Here is a 21,195-nt window from a genome sequence, read left to right on the forward strand (position 1 = left end):
ATTATCAGGCCATAAACACTTTCACTGTGAACGTAGGAGGCAATAAGGGTGCTAGAAAAGTTTTACTGGTATTATCCAATAAGCGTGAAAGAAACAGTGTAAAACATTTAATCAGCTTCGATTCGTTTGCATAACTATTATATACTAATGCCACATCCAGCCTTAGAATACAAGTACTGTGTAGTTGGGGACCACGTGGACGCTAGGATAAGTGGCGTTATTTACACAGCTTGAATAAAGTTGACGCTGTAATAAGCGGTGTAATATGCACTGACCGCTATAGTTGCTGCCTGATTGAGTGTTGTATTACAAGCGTAAACGCTGTAGGTAACTAAAAAGCAGCTTAGCTCCACAAAAGCGACCAACAGAGAAAGCTCGGGCAGAGCCACATAAGCAGTAATAAAGGGTTAACCGGCTTTATTTTATCCCGGTTGCAAAGGCGCGCCACGTGGTTCCCAGTGTCGCAGTAGTGAAAACAAAACTGTATTAAGGCTTACAGAGTCAGTACATTAGAGACCAGCAAGCAATGCAAAAAAATATAGCTTACTTAGAGAGAATACATGAGCGTTGTAAGTGGTTAAACAACATAGGAATACACAAAAAATGAATGCCACAGAGTACTCACATTAGGATATTCACTTCGAGCCCGAAGAGACGCAGCAGCCCAAGGGGATAGTACATAGGGATGGATCGGCTTAGAGAAGGGTATATTTGTAAGATGCGACCGGAAATGGAACCGAGAGGGAGGAGAGTGAGGGGAAGGGGTGGGCAGGGATAGTAGAGAGCAGAAAGGTGAATAACAGCGATCGCGAGTTCTTGGGCTAGGAAGCTAATAGAGTTCAAGGGTTATAAGAGGTGATTACAGTTAGTAAAGGGTAGGAAAGAGAGAAGGAATGGGGCAATGTAGGTATAGTAGGAAGAGAGTGATCTAGAGTAGGAAAGAGAAGAAATAATATTATTATAAGAGGTGATTACAGTTGGTAAAGGGTAGGAAAGAGAGAGGAATGGAGTAATGTAGGTATAGTAGGAAGAGAGTGATCTAGAGTAGGAAAGAGAAGAAATAATCAGGAAGAACCAGTGAGGGGACCAATGGCAGTAAAACAATCAGAGAAGAAGAGAGAAGCACTGTGTATAGTGCAGGGTAAGAGTGAACTATAGGGTAAAGTACAGGGAGGAATATGGTGGGTTTGGGGAGATAAAATAATTGTATGGTAGCTAAGTGAGGTAGCAGAGTTGGGTGCAGTAGATTAATATAGAGGGGTTAAGACTAGGGGATAACAGGAAGCAAAGTTCTACTGTGAGGATAAGGGAAATAATTTGTTTTCTAGTAGACAGGGCGCCACCTAGTGGCCATGTCCAGGAATAACGAGAGACAGAGCAAGCAGAGAGCTCACCAATGTGATGTGTCTAGGTAGAGGAGAGAGTTGCCTCAAGGACAGAGATGAAGAAGGAGGGTAAGAGAGGGTCACTTAACTGCTACTGGAGGGGTGGATAGGCTGCTGGTTAACTTGGGAGGGAAGTCAAATAACCTGGAGAATAAAGTTAAAAAATACAATTGTAGGACATACTTTCCAAAAAGGACTATTCAGGGTAGAAAGTCTTAGTGGGGAGGACGTATAAATCCTATTCAGGACTCTGTTCCTTAATATGGATTCCACGGGGCTTCTTAAGCATGGGTAAAGTCAGGAACTCAGGTGTACACGGCTGGTAACATATAAGGAAGAGAGAGAAGACAAAATAAATACATTCAGTAGTCAAGGATGTAGATAACAGACAACCAGAAATAGTACCTGAGATTCTAAAACAATGTCAGAACAGTGACTAACCCTTTACCACAGTGTAAACAGGCTTATCAGAGAGGGAATAAACACATAGCAGGGTCATACAGTCAGACTATAGTTATTTACAAAAATGTCTGTTAAAGCTAAATAAATAAATTCGATCTATGCAACTAATTTAACCTTTATGCCTTATGGTTCATAGGAGGACTACTTACACCAATTAAGTAACAGTAGTTATAACAACAACACCAGGAAGTTACAGTTGTTAGAAGAATTAGGCAATAACAATATAGGTTAGCATTTGCATAAACCAGCAAGGTTGACTAATAAGTAATTACAAACACTATTACCTTGCTGTAGTGATGTTTAAACAAGGGTATAAGATCCCAAACGTAATGCAAATGCATTGACATAAGACTATTTTAAGCAGTGCAGAAGCCAACACAGGACAGTGATCTTAAAAAGCACTGACCAAAGAACAGCTATTAGTGGATACTTGTACTACTATTATTTACAATACAAACATTATAATGATTCGAGAGAATTCACCTTTGGTAATACTGCTGCCTCATATTATCAGGCCATAAACACTTTCACTGTGAACGTAGGAGGCAATAAGGGTGCTAGAAAAGTTTTACTGGTATTATCCAATAAGCGTGAAAGAAACAGTGTAAAACATTTAATCAGCTTCGATTCGTTTGCATAACTATTATATACTAATGCCACATCCAGCCTTAGAATACAAGTACTGTGTAGTTGGGGACCACGTGGACGCTAGGATAAGTGGCGTTATTTACACAGCTTGAATAAAGTTGACGCTGTAATAAGCGGTGTAATATGCACTGACCGCTATAGTTTCTGCCTGATTGAGTGTTGTATTACAAGCGTAAACGCTGTAGGTAACTAAAAAGCAGCTTAGCTCCACAAATGCGACCAACAGAGAAAGCTCGGGCAGAGCCACATAAGCAGTAATAAAGGGTTAACCGGCTTTATTTTATCCCGGTTGCAAAGGCGCGCCACGTGGTTCCCAGTGTCGCAGTAGTGAAAAGAAAACTGTATTAAGGCTTACAGAGTCAGTACATTAGAGACCAGCAAGCAATGTAAAAAAATATAGCTTACTTAGAGAGAATACATGAGCATTGTAAGTGGTTAAACAACATAGGAATACACAAAAAATGAATGCCACAGAGTACTCACATTAGGATATTCACTTCGAGCCTGAAGAGATGCAGCAGCCCAAGGGGATAGTACATAGGGATGGATCGACTTAGAGAAGGGTATATTTGTAAGATGCGACCGGAAATGGAACCGAGAGGGAGGAGAGTGAGGGGAAGGGGTGGGCAGGGATAGTAGAGAGCAGAAAGGTGAATAACAGCGATCGCGAGTTCTTGGGCTAGGAAGCTAATAGAGTTCAAGGGTTATAAGAGGTGATTACAGTTAGCAAAGGGTAGGAAAGAGAGAAGGAATGGGGCAATGTAGGTATAGTAGGAAGAGAGTGATCTAGAGTAGGAAAGCGAAGAGATAATATTATTATGAGGTGATTACAGTTGGTAAGGGGTAGGAAAGAGAGAAGGAATGGAGTAATGTAGGTTTAGTAGGAAGAGAGTGATCTAGAGTAGGAAAGAGAAGAAATAATCAGGAAGAACCAGTGAGGGGACCAATGGCAGTAAAACAATCAGAAAAGAAGAGAGAAGCACTGTGTATAGTGCAGGGTAGGAGTGAACTATAGGGTAAAGTACAGGGAGGAATATGGTGGGTTTGGGGAGATAAAATAATTGTATGGTAGCTAAGTGAGGTAGCAGAGTTGGGTGCAGTAGATTAATATAGAGGGGTTAAGACTAGGGGATAACAGGAAGCAAAGTTCTACTGTGAGGATAAGGGAAATAATTTGTTTTCTGGTAGACACGGCGCCACCTAGTGGCCATGTCCAGGAATAACGAGAGACAGAGCAAGCAGAGAGCTCACTAATGTGATGTGTCTAGGTAGAGGAGAGAGTTGCCTCAAGGACAGAGATGAAGAATGAGGGTAAGAGAGGGTCACTTTACTGCTACTGGAGGGGGGGGGGGTAGGCTGCTGGTTAACTTGGGAGGGAAGTCAAATAACCTGGTGAATAAAGTTAAAAAATACAATAGTAGGACATACTTTCCAAAAAGGACTATTCAGGGTAGAAAGTCTTAGCGGGGAGGACGTAAAAATCCTATTCAGGACTCTGTTCCTTAATATGGATTCCACGGGGCTTCTTAAGCATGGGTAAAGTCAGGAACACAGGTGTACACGGTTTCCAAAAAGGACTATTCAGGGTAGAATGTCTTAGTGGGGAGGACGTAAAAATCCTATTCAGGACTCTGTTCCTTAATATGGATTCCACGGGGCTTCTTAAGCATGGGTAAAGTCAGGAACTCAGGTGTACACGGATTAGGATATTCACTTCGAGCCCGAAGAGACGCAGCAGCCCAGTGTAGCTTAAGCCTTTTGACAGAATCAGATTATGTCCTCACATTTTAAACAAATGTTCATAACTCTGGAACCATAGGGATTATAAAAGAAGAATAAATGGCAAACTCTTCAGCAGAAACTATTTTTATAGTGGTAGTATTCTTTAGGTTCTAGGTCTTAATCCAAATTTTATAAGTCACAGTTAACACAGTAACTATTATGTTTGCAATATTTTGTAAACAACTTACAATATCTCAGCAACTACTTAAGTTACACACATACTGTCAGCATTTTATTCATCTAGCTGAGAGCTTTCATATGAGTTTAAGAAGTTCTGTCTGTGTTATTTGGTGACTGAGATATTTAGAGAAATGTGAAAATTATATCTACATAAATTAATATAATAAAAACAACAGTTAATATTTATTTACCTGCACTAGACAGAAGTCAAATATTAGTGTAGTTTAGTTTGCCGTTGTGTAAGCTTTAAGATAAAATCTTTCAAGACATTGTACATAGAATGGTTTTGGCATTATCGATGCAAATAGGAACAAGCAACATTTGATGCCTGGAGTCGTCAGTAGGAGTTAACTGCAAATGTACCTGGAGTCGTCACTCAGATGTAATGTTAAAGCCATGGAAAGCACAATGACAGTGCAAGGTTATAATGCCTTTCACACATTTAGAAGGCTACTACACAGACTGGGACTAAAGTTGGATGTGTCTTGATTCAATCAAAAATAAATATGCCTCAAGGCTGATCAAACAGGACAATGCACTTGAAAATCTCCACATTCAAATCACCATAGGCAAAATCCAATACCACTTCCTTGCAACTATAGGTCACACTCTATGACCCATGAAGCCCATGCCATGTACTTAGACTTATTGGAAATACTCACCATTCAACCCAATACCATATTCATGGGTGACTTTAATTACCTCACTATTAACTGGGAATAATATATGACACCAAATGCACAGGCACAAAGATTCCTGTCACCAACAAGGGGTGCAATCATACTGGATCTGGTCTTCATTAATATGGGAGAGTGCTGCACACCCCTAGTGTAATGTCTTGTCTACTAAGGTCAGACCACCAAATGGTCTCCTTTGAAATAAAAATAAAACCGGGAACCCCAGCTAACCCGGGAATATTCAAGAACTATTCTAGGGATAACTTCCTACTACTAAGTGATAACCTGGCAAAATTTCAAGCCCCCATAACCCTGAGAACACTGCTGCCTATACAGAAAAACCCTATACAAGCATGTTAATAGCTGCATATAGGCAGCTGTACCCACCAGGAAGAAATACAGAACTAACTCAAAAAAACAAGTCACCCCACTGGAATCACAGCATCAATAGGCTGTATAACACAAGGAAGAAAATAATGGCAGAAATTAGGAGGTACAGCACCCAACAGGATAAAAACACTCTCATTAAACTAAACAAACAGCTCAGAAGACAAATAAATTCTACCAATGCCAAATTTAAAGTAAATTTGGCCTCCCAAGCCAAGGACAACCACAAGGCATTCTTTAGCTATGTCCGCAACCTGAAAGGCAATACACATTTATGTGCAGAGCTCATTGTTAATAGAGCCGCCTATACTAAGCCAGAAGATATAGCAAACCTACTGGCTGACAAAGTCAGTTCCAACTTTACCCCTTTTTCCCCCTCAACCTTCCCTCAGGAAATACTATCAAATATATCTCCCCCTGCTATCACTAGGGAACAGGTCCTTAATGCTCTAAGACCAAAAACACTGCATCAATGGGCCCAAAGAGAATCCCAGGATGCCTTCTACATAGTGTGAAACATGACCTATCAGGCCTGTGGAATTGCTATTTAACAGTAACCTTCAAACAGGCCTCATGAATGGAGAACAGCAAAGTCATACCTCTGCACAAAGGTGGGCCATCTACAGACCCTGGAAACTACAGACCCATAAGCCTCACTAGTCTCATATGCAAATTCCTGGAAAGAATTATCATGGAAATGATCAGTAATGACATAGGAAATCTCAAGGCACTGGAACAAACCCAATCTGGTTTTGTCAAGGGCAGGTCATGCCTACTCAACCTGGTGGACTTCTTTGAGAAGGTCAACAAAGCAATGGATAAGGGCAAAATGGTTCACACTGCCTACTGACCTGACCAAGGCATTTGACACAATACTCCACTTGGGCATTGTTGACAAACTCAAGAGGTTAGGTACAAACCCTTATTTCACCCAGTGGATAGTCAGTTGGCTCACAGATAGGACCCAGGAAGTTAGAATTGGGGAATCCACCTCTACAAAGAGGCCAATTACAAGTAGAATCCCTCAGGGATCAGTCCTGGGAATGCTCCTTTTTGGCATTCACTTCTCTGAAATCAAGGCCAAAGTCAATGGCCTGTTGCTGACTATATTTGCAGAAGATTGCAAATTAGGAGCTGATATTGAATCCCCCACTGACACAAATGTTCTCCAGGAAGGGCTGACACAGACATACAACTGGTGTCAGAGCCATAGACTAGAACTAAATGCCAAAAAAATGCATAATAGTATCTATCAGGAAGTCATTCACCCCCAGTAACTATCATATTGTCAACACACCCCTAAGAGTTGACCCAGTAGTCAGGGACTTGGGGACACACATAAACAGTAACCTATCCTTTGATCATCATGTGTCTACAATAGTGAGGAAATCATTCTATGTTACGCAACTTATAAACAAAGATATGGCATCTAGGTCCAAAGAAGTCATTGTTCCATTGTATTCTCATTCATCAGACTTATCATTGAGCACAATGCTCCCTTTGGTATTTAGCTAACCAGACATATCCAACAACTGGAACATCCACAGAGGTTCCTCACTAAAAGAATACAGATCATAATTAACATATCCTGTGCAGACTGCCTCAAAGCCCTATCCATGTATTCTGTCTACTACAGGCTGTTGAGGGAAGATCTACACCTAGCATACAATGCATTGTCAGACCCCACTTTGATGAACCTCTTACATATTCTCAAAACAAACAGCATCTGAATTACCCATTCTAAAGACTTAAACCTTGCCTGTGATATAAATAGGACCTGTTGGAGAGACAGGTATGTACCCCAGAGACTACCTCTCCTCTGGAACAGGCTTCCCATCCATGTGAAACAAGGTTCCTCCCTAATCCAATTAAAGTGTAACTTAGACAATTTGATGGGGAATGGGAAAGCCATCCTTGGTTTGGCACCTATGTCTCTAATGGATGCAGGCGACCTGTACATGGTTCATCTCCCAGGCCCCTGTTACACTTTTCAAGGGTACCAGAACTTGTCAGAGATTTTGGATGCATGACTAGGCTTAAAAGGCACTTGTGGTCATTGCCCTAGTAAACACCTATGAACAAGATCTTTACAATACAAGTCTTCACAAAAGGGAGCAGGCACATTAATATAGTGGCAGGATAATGGTGTGCTAAGCAAAGGTATAGCCAACAGTTACAGCCACAGGAGTCATACAAAACATTCTTGTTTTCATCCATCTGGATTTGAACCTTTAGAGTATTTAAAGAAAAACATTTATGCCTGAGTATTATCTAAGCACATCACGTAGGAAGTCATAATTCTGATAGTTCACAGATGACAGTAGATTTCAGCAAACAGGAATGTGTGTGTGTGTGTGTGTGTGTATATATATATATATATATATATATATATATATATATATATATATATATTCATCTTCATTACCCTGCACATCCAACTTTTCACTTTTCAGTGGAGTGAAGTGCAACAGAGTAATGTAGCCAAAGCAAAAAAAAAAATCACAAGATATTACCATATACATCCATTTAGGCATAGCTGTATTTGCTGTCCTGTGCCAGAAATTGTGTAAATGCAAAGATGAAAGAATAATGTTAAAGAAGACAGAAGATACATCAACAGGGTGAGATGGAGTTAGGGACAAAGTAGGTTATGACAGAATAAGGATAATGGTGGCTCATAACAGTATGTAGCCAACAGGTACACATAAAATAGTGTACCAAAAACAGTCAGTAACAGTTAATGGCTGGATTAGAACCCTTGAAAGTAGTCAAAAAATCTATCTATGCATATCAGCAGTATCTCATCACACCATAAAGGAATTACAACTTCACAACATTTCAATAACTCAAATGAAGCCCAGTGACAACTTAGTGAAGCAGAAAGGGTGGACAGAGAAAGAAAGAGAGAGAGACAAATGCAGAGAGGAATAGCAACATTATGCATTATGGTACATGTAGGAATATCTGTATGGCGTTTTTCTCTTACTTATTAAATCATCATTAATCTGCCATGCTCTGTAAAATAAAGTCCTTGCTATAGAGAAAATAAGGGGTATGAGAGTGCAACAACATGAAGACATAAGCAGGGTAAGATCAGCTTAATAAGTCTCCCTGTTGGGGCTGCACTGTTTTTGCAAATTATATCTTGCTGCACTATTCAAATGGTATGTTCATGAAATGTTGTATATGAAGAGAAATGCGGACATTTGCAGTTAAATATATGATAGTAATACAAAATGTTATGAAATAATCAATTCAAAACTGTGTAAGAAACTTCTCTGTGTGGAAGATTTTCAATCCATATATATCTAGTTAATCACTGTATATTACTCAGATCAGATAATGGTAGTAGAAGTAGCAAACTTAAACATGTCCAAAGTCAAAAAATAATAAAAAATATATAATTTGAAATATTATACAGAATTAATAAGTATTCAAAAGTAATCCAAGTAGGGAAGACAGTCTGTTTCCAGTAGAAAATCATTTATTAAGTATACAGACCACCTACAGCTGTAATTAAATCCATGACAGTATGCAAAAACAGCAGTCTACAAAATAGGTAATTATCTCAACATGCCACATAGGAACTCCAACGTTATTGCATCCAGCAGCCTAAGAACTGTTACATTAACTGTTTCACAGTACCAACTTTGGTCTGCCTTCACTCTGTATTCCCATAGTGCATGAAAGTAACCATACCACTGTGGATTACACTGAAATAATCAACTTTTGCAAGAAGACATTAATCAGTTTTCACCATCACTCAGCATTGTTGTGCTATGCTAACCTCCATTAAAATGCCAAGGACATAAAGTGTAGCCTTTTCCATACGGCATTTCCTGCTATGTGTGTTGTGTGCGAATCTATTTTTTGAGGAGATTAAACATGGGAAAAAGGGGTGGATGGAACAGTGGTGAAAATGGAGTTGGCAAGCAGAGGATAGAACGCAGGGAAAATAATACAGGAATTTCCAGAAGGGTGGTGGGAGAGCACCATAACTAGCCACTTCTTCACAACATTAATGTATAACCATGCACAGAATTTCATGGGTTTGGAGTATCAGTACACCAGTGATGACAACAATAGAATAATGTTGCATGGCCAATTGGACCAAATCAGGAGTGTCAAGATGACACATAGGCAAAGTGGAGAGCTATAAATGGAGCTTATTTTTTATTTTTATTTATTTATTTATTTATTTATTTATTCTTTGAGGAAGAGAAAAGAATGTTGTGGAAAGTGCTTAGGAATGAGAGGGTCAGGTAGATAGGGTAATTTATAAAGCATGCACAGACCTACAGGACATACAAGACAGACAAGGATGTTGATGGAGACAAAAGACTGGGGAACACTGTTATTGGAGCTAGGTAGGGGACATCAGAGGCACACTCACATCCAGCTTGAGAGCAGTGTGAAACTAGTCCTCACATCAATAACTGTCTCCTGTATCAGCTGCCTTGGTCAGTGCTGGATGTGGCATTGTTTAAAAATTCAACACAGGACCTTTTCAACCCTGCCAATACATGGACAAAGGCCCCGCTCCCTGATATCTAGCACCAGCCATGTCAGTTTCTGTTGGGTGACAAAATCATGATCTCCAATGTACTGCTCCTAGGGGGTACCAATGCATCAGCAGCCAGGCCAGAGCTGCTTGGCACAGGTGAAGCAGGTTGAGCAGGAATTGTGGAGGCAATACTGACTGGTTGTGAACCCAAAGTGCTAGCTGCCTGTGCTGCCATCCTGGGAGATATGGTGATCCAAGCTGCAGTGGTAGGTCTACCTATCTGTGCTGTTGGGCATTTGGTTTTCAGCAGCAAGGTATGCAAACAGAAGAATGTTATTAAATTATAATTCCCCTCAAAAAGAGAGATCTGGCAGGGGTACCACTCAATCTCTTAGAGCAAGAAATCTAGGCAAAGCCTCACATAATGGGGGGACAAAGCCCCAAAAATAGGGTCATAGTTTAAATATTACTCTTATAAACTTAGAAAGTTGCTAGAATAACAGGATTTCTGTTAGCATATATTTTCTGAAGGATATGAAGTCTGAAACTCAAATATATGTTATTATTTAGTGATTTTGCTCTACAAATCATCCCAATTATTTGCCAGAAAACCACAAATTTTATGTGGAACAGACCAAAACTATGATGCAAAAATCTGGATATTCTGCGAAAATCTGGACAGCCAGGAGGTATGGTGGGAAATACACCTGCCAAGGTAACTTTCTCTGTGGCACAAGGTGTAAGGGCAGTGAGCTTAGAGAAATAAAACAGCTGATGCCTGATTCGAATCCAGTAAAGTGATAATTTTAAAGATGGTGGTCTGCATACATATTTACACACATTTTGTGATATCATCATATTGTGGTTAGAAAATCAACTATTCCTAGCATTCTTAACAACACGTGAGCTGTCGTATGTCCTCTTTTATGTTATTTGCCAGTACCTGCAATCCTGATAATGTGTGCCAGAAAAGTTCAGATGAGTCATGAAGATGTGAGAAGAATGAATGTGTTATTGAATCCACTTTTTACTTGGGATATTGCTAGATATATTAATTGATTGAATCCATTTTACTGTCAACTTTTTCTCACTCGTATATCTTTTTACAATGATGTTTGCATTACATCTCCACTCAGTAGCATGCAAACGTGATTCACTGCCTAAGGAAGATAGTGAAACTTTTAGTTTAAACTCCTTTATGTAGTGCAAAAAAAGCCTGGTGGCGTTGGCAGTCATCAGCACTCTTTACAGTACTGAGTGGAAAAATTCCGATTGTCACTTATATGTCTTTGTAGCACAAGTTGTAAGTGCAGTAACTTCAGATAAAGAATATAGATGATCAATGGTCTGAATCCGGCTAAAAGATACTTTTGCAAAGGGTGTCAGAATCCCATTTCTAACAACATTTTGATTAGGACTGTAAAACTAAAGATAAAGGATAACATTAAGCAGGTTTATTACAAGCACTATATCAGTAAAGCTTGCATAAATAAACTTTTCTATTTAGCATATATAATTAATGGTGCATATATAACCTCAAGCTAATGTTTGTACAATTTCTTAAACATGACAGTGGTATATAATTTAAAATTCATTTGTATACGTATGTTTGTTATAATCATCATGATTCATCACACATCCTAATTATGTGTTAAGGACAATTATGCCTTGTGAAGCATATATGTAACATACCCCAACCTGTATTACTCAGTTCATGCAATTGCATCCAGCTGAAATATATTTAAAAACAGAAATATTACCTTTTATACATGGATCATTTCCAGGACTAATTAAAGTCACACACATACAGGCCTCTATGAATATGTCTCCATTCATTCATTCTGAAATGAGTATATCTCTTACTATGCTTAAAAGCTATTTATCCTGTGGCAATGTCTATTAATCAACTAAGTTTAAATTTTTACATGCTTTATCTTGTGGGTTTGATTCCCATCTTGTACAACAACATTTTAATATTGTGTAAGTCCCAACATCACAATAGGTCAAAGTTCATCTTGTTTATTCTTATAAACTGCAAGGATTAAAAGCCATGCCATTAAACATTTCATTTTGAACACTTGAATCTATGTTAATAGGTTAAGCATATCACATGGCAAATCTCAATGCCATATTTCACACCTTTAGTGCTATTTGATGCAAATAGTGACAAAGCATCTGCCAAAGAATCTATATAATTTCAATTGCAAAAAATGCAGTTGGCAAAGCTGTGCATCTTTGCACACAACCAGTTACATATGAGATCTGAACTGGGTGCCAATTCAGGCATATATTGTTAGCCTGACTTCTACAGACATGGCTAGTAATAGAAAGAATGGTGCTAAATTTAGAGCACAAAGATTGGGTGATGAGGAGTTCAGGATATTTGTTGACTCCTACATTAGCAAGAAACAGTTCGCAATGCTCATCCTTGCAGTGTTAGGGCATGTGCATAAAATCATGTAACTCCTTACACCATGTTTACCTTCCTTGTACTTAGTGTACACTGTGGTATTCAGGTGTGCTAATGATTTAGCACCTCATTTGCAAACTCACAGTGCAGATGGGGTTGACTCTATACTATATAAAGTTAATCATGTAGCTAATGCACTTAAAGTTTTGGGGAGACTGTTTAGACCCAAAGAAGATACTTCTAAATACAAGCAACCTTTGGAGAACTATTTACTTTCTACACTACTTTCTTGTCAATCTATGTTATTTCCTACATAATGCTTTAGGTGCAATATTAAGGATGAACTGCAATGCCCAATATGAACGCATTTATTTATATTTCTTTTTTTTTCTTTATTTGTTACTATTTGCTATCAGTTATATCTTTATTACCAAAAGTTTGCTACAGAATGTTACCTGACCTATATCTTTTAGTTTTTATTTTCTTGGAATTTGAACAACTATTGAAAGATGATTGTAGTATAACTTCCTAGCAAGGCCAGGTATTTTTACGTGTTTTAGCACAAAGAAATGTTTTAAGTGTGTGATATCTACTAACTACCCTCCACAATAGTGGAGATGGCACTACAACAGTGTTCTATAGTTCTGCTTGTACATTGTGTATTATTATTGTTAATGCTGCAATGAATTATAAGGTTACACAACCTGTTCTTCATTACAGAACTGTTATATATTGATATCATTTTATTACTATATATTTTTGAGAGGGGGGCTGTCCTAACTTGTATGCAATCATAGGAAGCATTACCTTTTAAATTGTGTGCATGATGGAGCCATGTATTCATACATTACTAAGTTGACAGCTATCCTGTATGTTATTATATATTTAATTATATGTCTGTTTTCTGTTTCATCTCATAAAGGGATATAGCACCCAAGAAGAAATCTGTACCCCACAAGCCACCATTCACTGATGCAGAAAAAGAGGTCATCATCCAGGCCTTACATTACAATGGAGCTTTTATCTTAAGTAGATGCAGAGGTAACCAATTTACCCAATACAAGGTACGGCAGCAGCTGGTCAATGGCAATAATGCTGTTGGAGGGCATGGGAGAAGTTACTCCCAGATACAACACATGGCAAGTGATATAACGTCTGCCTGCTGTAGGGCAGCTCCAGGTGCCTATGAACAGTTGGCTACAGGAGGTGGTCCTGCTACCAAATCACCACTAATTGAAACAGAGGACTTACTGTCCATGGTCAGAGATCCAGATAGCTTGGTAGAGGGTTCACTCAGAATACTTTATGTTGGTGTAATGTAGATGACAGACCTAGAGTGTCTCAGACAGAGCTTCCAGGTATGCAAAATATAAGTGTCATTGTTATATCTTTATATATGTATATTTTATATGGCTGATATATCTCAAGGCAGCGAGTCAGACAACACAGTAATAGAGAGATACAGGAGGTTGTTGGGGAGAGAAGTTCAACTGGTCAGTAGAATTTTGTGTGATAACATTCTTAATCTGCATATGTAAAGGGGATTGTTCTCTGTTTCTTATTCCATTTGCAGTGTAATAATTATAAGCCTTCTTTCCTTTCCCTTCCTTACATACAAGGACATTTGGATTACAGGATGCAAGACCACCTGCACATGGTAAGCACACATTTGGTTACTGTTATTACTGTATATAAGGTAGTTTCAAATTTAACTGAGAGTAATCTTTGTATTGCTTTAGCATGTATTATAGTTTAACATACCTTTAGTATGACAAAATATTTTGAAAAATGTTATTCTCTGTGTCTCTGTTGGGCTTATTGCATGTTATCATAGGTAATCCTGAAATAAGCACTGTAGAACTCCTACCACCTGATGTCAGAGTATCAGTTGCCTCTAATGATGATGATGGTGATGAAGAGACAAAGTCTGGGGATACAGAGGGACAGACTGGCACTGAGGTTGTGGCTCCCATATTCCCTGCCCATATTTTGGACAGAGTCAGTAAACCTACACATACTGATGACACAGAAACATCTGATAAAGGACAGGTTGAGGGTGACACAGTTGATCAGGATAGTGTGGTTACTCTGGTTGCAGAGCTGGTTGTTTCAACCCATAGGCATCATGTGAGTGGTGTGCCACACACAAGAGTGTTGGTAGAGATGCTCAGACTGCTACCCACCCTCCTCCTGATGCTGGTGTCATTAGGTTCTGCCAAGCACATGTGCAGGGCTGTAGTGGAGGCACAGGCACATTCCACCAGGGCCACAGAAGACATAGTGTGACTACTATATATCATGCATTCTGATGTGCTTCACTCCCTGAACTGTGTGGCGACTGAAATAAGATGAATGGCACACTGGATTGGGCAGTGTCTGTGATGGAATGTCTGCCTGGCTGGGCATCCATGTAGCTGGAGAGCCATTACATCTTCTGGTATTAACAGATGTGGCTGTTCAAAATCCCACTTCCTTAATGACACTACTTCTACTGCTTCTTATCTAATTGCAGTATCCACACCCAGATGTGACAGGCCACAGGGTTGTGAGCCTAGATGTAGTGAGGAGAGCTCATTCAGCAGATATCACTTACGTTCATGTAGCACCCTGACTTTGAGCCAGGGCCATGGATGTAGCAGTGCATCTCCTGGCAGAGGTGGTTCTCATGGTCAGAGGTAATGATGCTGAACTGAGTACTCTACCTTGCATTGCTCACATCTGTCCAAGATACCATGATGTAATGCTAGTACAATGCTTGGTTGTGCTCTTGCAGACACAAACTTTGAAAAAAAAATCATTTGACAAAACAACTCACACACATGTAAGCTAACTAAACAGTACTGTTCAGTGCTAGACGTCTATTTTTACAGGCTCTGAACACTGTATACTCTGACAGACACATGTGTTTCTTACTCACACACACTCACTTCTTTGGTGTCAGCTTTGCCCTCCTACCCCACCCTCAACCCCACCCTAAGTGCCCTTTGCACATGTTTTGTAACTTAGAGTTGCATATATATCTGAGGTGCACAGAGAATAGCTATGTCTTGCTTACTCACAAGCTTGCATTTATCAACATGTATCGCAGAAGAAAAGTTTTTGATTTCTTGTTCCTACTCAGTTGTGAAAGATTACTTATATAATTGTTGAACCTCATTGCATTTCAGTTAGTTTTGCAAGTAAACCAGTGGAACCAGTAGGTATTTCCGTCTAATGTCTTGATATAGTTGTACAAATGAGGGTATAATTGACCGGGTTCATGTTTTATATGCAGTGGTCAATTGTAATGCTTGATGCACATTATTGGTTAGAATACGTAGTTATATATTGCAAACATCAAACATAGGAGATATTGCTAACATAAATGTACACCTCAGACAAATGCTCTGCATAAGGGCATATACATATTTCTATATGAGAGTTCTCAGTTATGTAACCTTATTTTCATTACAGGTACCCCACTCCTTGTCATTACTGCAGGTAACAATTTTATACTTGGGGGTTGTCCCTGCTTGATGCACAGCACAGCCATTACATGGTTAAGTGAAGGTTGTGGATTTTGACAGGCAATAGTTTTCCTATATGCATGTGCATGGGATCTGAGGATTGGCCTGTTATTCTTTGCTTCTTAGCTACAGCCAGGGCATACTGTGCATGCATCTGTCTGCCAACACCATCTGCAAATGGTGGTTCTCCCTCAGACTCCTTACCTGTATCTGCTGCTACTGGATCTGCCTGTAGTCCTTGAAACTGTGGTCCTCCCCATTGCTGTCCTTGTTGAAGTTGTTTCCTGATAATTATGTTATGTAACATGGCACAAACTGTAATTATTTTGGCAAATATGCCTGGATCATACTGCAGTGTACCTCCTGATGTGTCTAGACATTGATACCTTGATTTGAGCAGTCCAAATGCATGTTCTATGATATTTCTAGTTTGAGCATAGGTCTCATTGTATCCTTGTGCAGTGGGGCTGCGTGGGTTTCTCATGGGTATCACGAGCCAGGGCTCCACTCCATAACCTGCATCCCCAGCTAGATGCCTATGAGGAATGTCACCCCCTAGCAAATCTGATGTACAGCTCACAGGTGTGCCACATGTGTGAGTCATGTAAACTGCCTGGATTACCTGCACAGACATTTGTAGATAATCCCTTAGGCATTATAGACAAACTGCCAGTTTACAGATTGGTAACATTTTCTGATGATGTACCTCCTTCCCTGTTCATCACGAGGGACTTTTATTTCTATATGTGTGCAATCTATAGCCCACAACACCCCATGGAAGTTTGCTACTGCATAGAAGTCCTGCATGGTTCTTGATCTCTCCTGTGAGGTACATGGGAAACAGATGTCATCCCTTGCATGTTGTAGCACTGAATTTAAAACTGATGTAATATTCTAGAGGCTGATGCCTGTTACACCCCTAATATATCTTCTGTGGGTCTCTGAAAAGTACCAGTAGTTAGTATAAGTAATATAGCACAGACCTTTGTTTCCACTGGAATGAGTTCTACACAATTTCCCTGGGGCCTGAGGTAGGGGTGGTAGAGCTTGTATATTTCCACCAGTGTTTCCCTGTCCACACTGTATCAGTCAGCAATTTCTGTGTTACGCAGTCCATGATAATACAAATAGGGTATAAACACCCTGGTTCTTCTTGCCCAAGATCTGGCAGCAGCAGCAACAGCAGCAACCTGATTTAAAGCCTGTTGCACATACAGCATAATAATAGCAGCAGCAATCCCTAGTATTTTTTTTCCTAAGTGTAATTGTGCCTGTATTCCAAAGAGTTTTGGTCTTCAGGGCTAATGGCTACATTGAGTATACACAATTGCTTTATAGCTTCCTGAATAGTTCCAGCATGTTGGATTGGTTAATTAGCATGTACTTTGGCTCTTTCTACTGTCATTAGCATAGCCTGCCATTTGTCTTTATTTTGCAGCTCTACATATTGTCAATAGCTATTACGGAATACCAGATAGCTGGCTGTTGTGCTGCGCTGCCATCACGATAGCAGCACAACATGTAGCTGTTAATGAATCTGGCTCATAGTATTGTTTCCAGAGTTTGGGGACTATGGCTTCTTGAAGAGAATGGTTTCTAAGTATAAATATTAGGTGTGCAATGTCTTCTTCACTATTTTGGGATATTCTATTGGTAGCGTATCAGCTTACATTTTTGAAAACTGTTTTTCATCATGGTGACATATTGGGTATGGTGGGTTTATAAAGGGAAATAGTAACATTTATGAAAAATGAATTAAATCTGCATGCCATGTTGTAGTCTGTTTCATCTGTGAAAGGGTGTAGTTGTGATTTTTTGACATGCTGTATAAGTTTTTTCATAGATGGCCAAACCTGTTTTGAGTTTTCCAATGGTTTTATGTAGATTAGTATAGCTTTGTGTAGCCTTTAGTGTGGTATCTTCATTTAGGCCTGGGCACTTGGAGCCAGAAGCGAGAGCAACAGTGGGGCTCACCCCCCACCTCACTGGGTAAGTGAAAAAATGATAAGAGATGGATAGGAAAGAGAAGGGAATCGATTGCAAGTAGTATTTAAAGTGGAAAATTATCTCAACTTCTTTAACATATAATACTGCTCAAACTAGGTGGGAGTTTGGCATAATGGTTAAGGTGTTTACCTTGCAGACAGAAGGTCAGTGGTTTGATTCTCACATGGGGTAATTGGCTAGGCTTAAAATGGCCCTTTAGGGCAGTTAGCCTAGTATGACCCTATCACCCAGGCTCTGTTAAAATCTGTTTTTTCCCACTAAATAAAGTTTTGTTTTTTGTTTGTTTGTTTGTTTGTTTGTTTTTCCATCGTTTATTTCTGCTGTGTATTAACTTTTTTTTATTTCTTGCTTAAGCCATGATGCAGATTTTGTTCTGAATTTTCTTACACTGAGGAGCCGGGAAGTTTAATATAGCTTCAAGAGAAAATTTGCACAGGACACTAAGGATAATCACAAGGCTTTCTTTAGTTATGTTAGGAACCTGGGTGGGAATTCCCAGATATGCTCAGAATTAGTCCAAAATGACAAAAAATACACCGAACCCACAGACATTGCCAACAACCTAGCTGACAGGTTCAGTGCAAACTCCCCCCCCCCACCAAAAGGGCAAATATTTATCCCAGCAGAGTGCTGCCCCCCTGACATTTCAGATGCTCAGGTAAGAGCCGCCCTCTCCAAAGCAAAAAACACAGCATCAATGGGACCAGATGGTGTCCCGGGCTGCGTCCTACATGAACTCCAAGAAGAGCTAAACCCAAACATAAAACTACTGTTCAATCTCAGCCTTACTACAGGATATGTACCCAAAGAGTGGCGTACAGCAACAGTGGTCCCTCTCCACAAAGGTGGTGCCTCAACGGATCCTGGAAACTATCACCCCATAAGCCTGACTAGCTTGGTCTGTAAAGCTATGGAAAGGATCATCATGGACCTCATAAATAAAGATATTGGGGACCTACAGACACTGGATCCTACCCAGTTCGGCTTTGTTAAGTGCAGATCCTGCCTCTTAAACCTGGTTGATTTCTTTGAAACAGTCACCAAGGCCATTGACGAGGGAAAGGTGGTCCACACAGCCTACCTGGACCTCGCTAAAGCCTTCGACACAATACCCCACTCGGGCATTATTGATAAGCTCACCAGCTTAAATATAAACCCCTATGTCACTAGATGGGTTGCAAACTGGCTCAAGGACAGAACCCACATGGTTAAAATTGCTGGAGCCATGTCAGACTCCAAACCAGTTACAAGTGGCGACCCACAAGGCTCAGTCCTGGGACCTCTCTTGTTTGGTATATATTTCTCGGAGGTACAGGCCAACATGGAAGGACTGTGGCTGACCAAGTTCGCAGATGACTGCAAACTGGGCACCATAATCGACTCTCCAGCCGACACAAGCATCCTCCAAAAGGGCCTCATAGAAACAGACAACTGGTGCCAGAGCCATGGCCTCAAGCTAAATGCCAAAAAGTGTATAGTCATCCCCTTTGGCAAAAACAAAGTGCCCACAAATTACCACATAGGTGGTAATCCATTAAGTACAGAAGAAGTAATTAGGGACCTGGGGACCCAAGTTGATAGCAATCTCTCATTTGACAACCACGTGGCCAAAGTGGTTAGAAAAACATTTTATATAGTCCACCTCATCATGAAGGGATTCACATCTAGATCAGGGGAGGTCATCGTGCCTCTTTACTCATCCCTCATCAGGCCCATAATTAAGTAAAATGCCCCTTTTGGGGTGTACCTTACCAGACACCTGCAGCAACTGGAAAGACCCCAAAAGTACCTCACCAAGAGGATCAAAGGGCTCAAACAGATGCCATATGCTGCCCGGTTAAAGAAACTCCAGCTCTACTCAGTGGCATACCGCCTGCTCAGAGGCGATCTGTGCCTGACATATAAAGCCATGTCCAACCCGGAATTAATGGACATGCTGCACCTCAGAAAATCCAAATCCCATCGAGCTACATGCTCGAGAGACTTGAACCTCAGCACTGAAATAAATAGGACATGCTGGAGTGACAGATTCATAACCCAGAGGCTCCCTTCACTCTGGAATAAAATCCCAGTCCAGGTTAGGCAGATTCCCTCATTGACTCTCTTCAAGAGGAATCTTGATGAGTGGATGGGAGATCGTAGGTTTACCCCAGGTATCACTTCTGTGTCCCTGTTAGACAGAGGCACAGTATACTAACCTTGAAAAAGGGCATAGCAAAATTAATTTAAAATGGGTGGCGAAAGCCAAACACACTCTGGCTAGTCTTATAAATGCCCTAGGGCAGATAGCCTAGTATGAACCTATGAACCTATACAGAGGAAGATTTTGTTGAAGTGATTTACAGCATCATCTAAAGATAATGTTTTAATGGATCCTAGGCACTATTATTAAGTATAGACAAGAAGGGATATTTATTGAATTTGATTTTACTTTGAACTATTTTGTATTGTATGCTTGTACAAATTTTGGAATGCAAGCACTACAAAAATCATGATTGGGTCTCTGATCATAACCCTTTATTGTGTTCTCACCGTAGATGCCCAGATTCACCTGTCGAGCATCACTTTGGAGAGCAACTTAACATCCATGTCTCAAACATGTAATAAGCCAGTTATGATCAGAGACCTGATCATAATCCTTTATGTTAACCTCACCCTAGCGCAAGGACCAGCCTTAACAGCAGTTAGAAATACTTAACAAAAGTTTGTGAAAGACACCCAGGCTCTGTTAAAATTGGATGTTGTGCTAGGAACTAAAAGCAGATAGTGCTGGCTGGCAAAGAACAGTGGCAGAAGGTAAGAAGAGATTATTTCAAGTCTATAGTGTCTTTTTATAAATTTACACTTAACGCCCATAACTCCTTATGGCATCCAGACCTTTTTTGACTAAGCAATTTACCAGCTAATAATAGTTAGCATTAGAAAGGGCAAGAACTTATTAAAATGATGTTAAGACTATTAATCTATGATGCCGTACAGTAGAGAATTTAATCAGTGTTTGCCACTTATTATTCATATTTCCATGTTTATGTTCATATTTTTGCAACAGAGAGACCTGCATATTATTATTGAGGGATATGGAGTGAAATGTCATGATAGGAGACAGGATAATTCACTGTCAGCATCCATTTATTTTACTCTGTACTAGAGATATTGCTAATTGTCTGTGATTAGTTATGAAAATCACTAATATTTCCATATGTACTTAATATTTCTAAAATCAAGTGACTTACAAACTATTGCATGG

The sequence above is a fragment of the Protopterus annectens genome, chromosome 12.part0 (assembly GCF_019279795.1).
Source record: "Protopterus annectens isolate FY-2018-M chromosome 12.part0, PAN1.0, whole genome shotgun sequence".
NCBI lineage: Eukaryota > Metazoa > Chordata > Ceratodontiformes > Protopteridae > Protopterus > Protopterus annectens.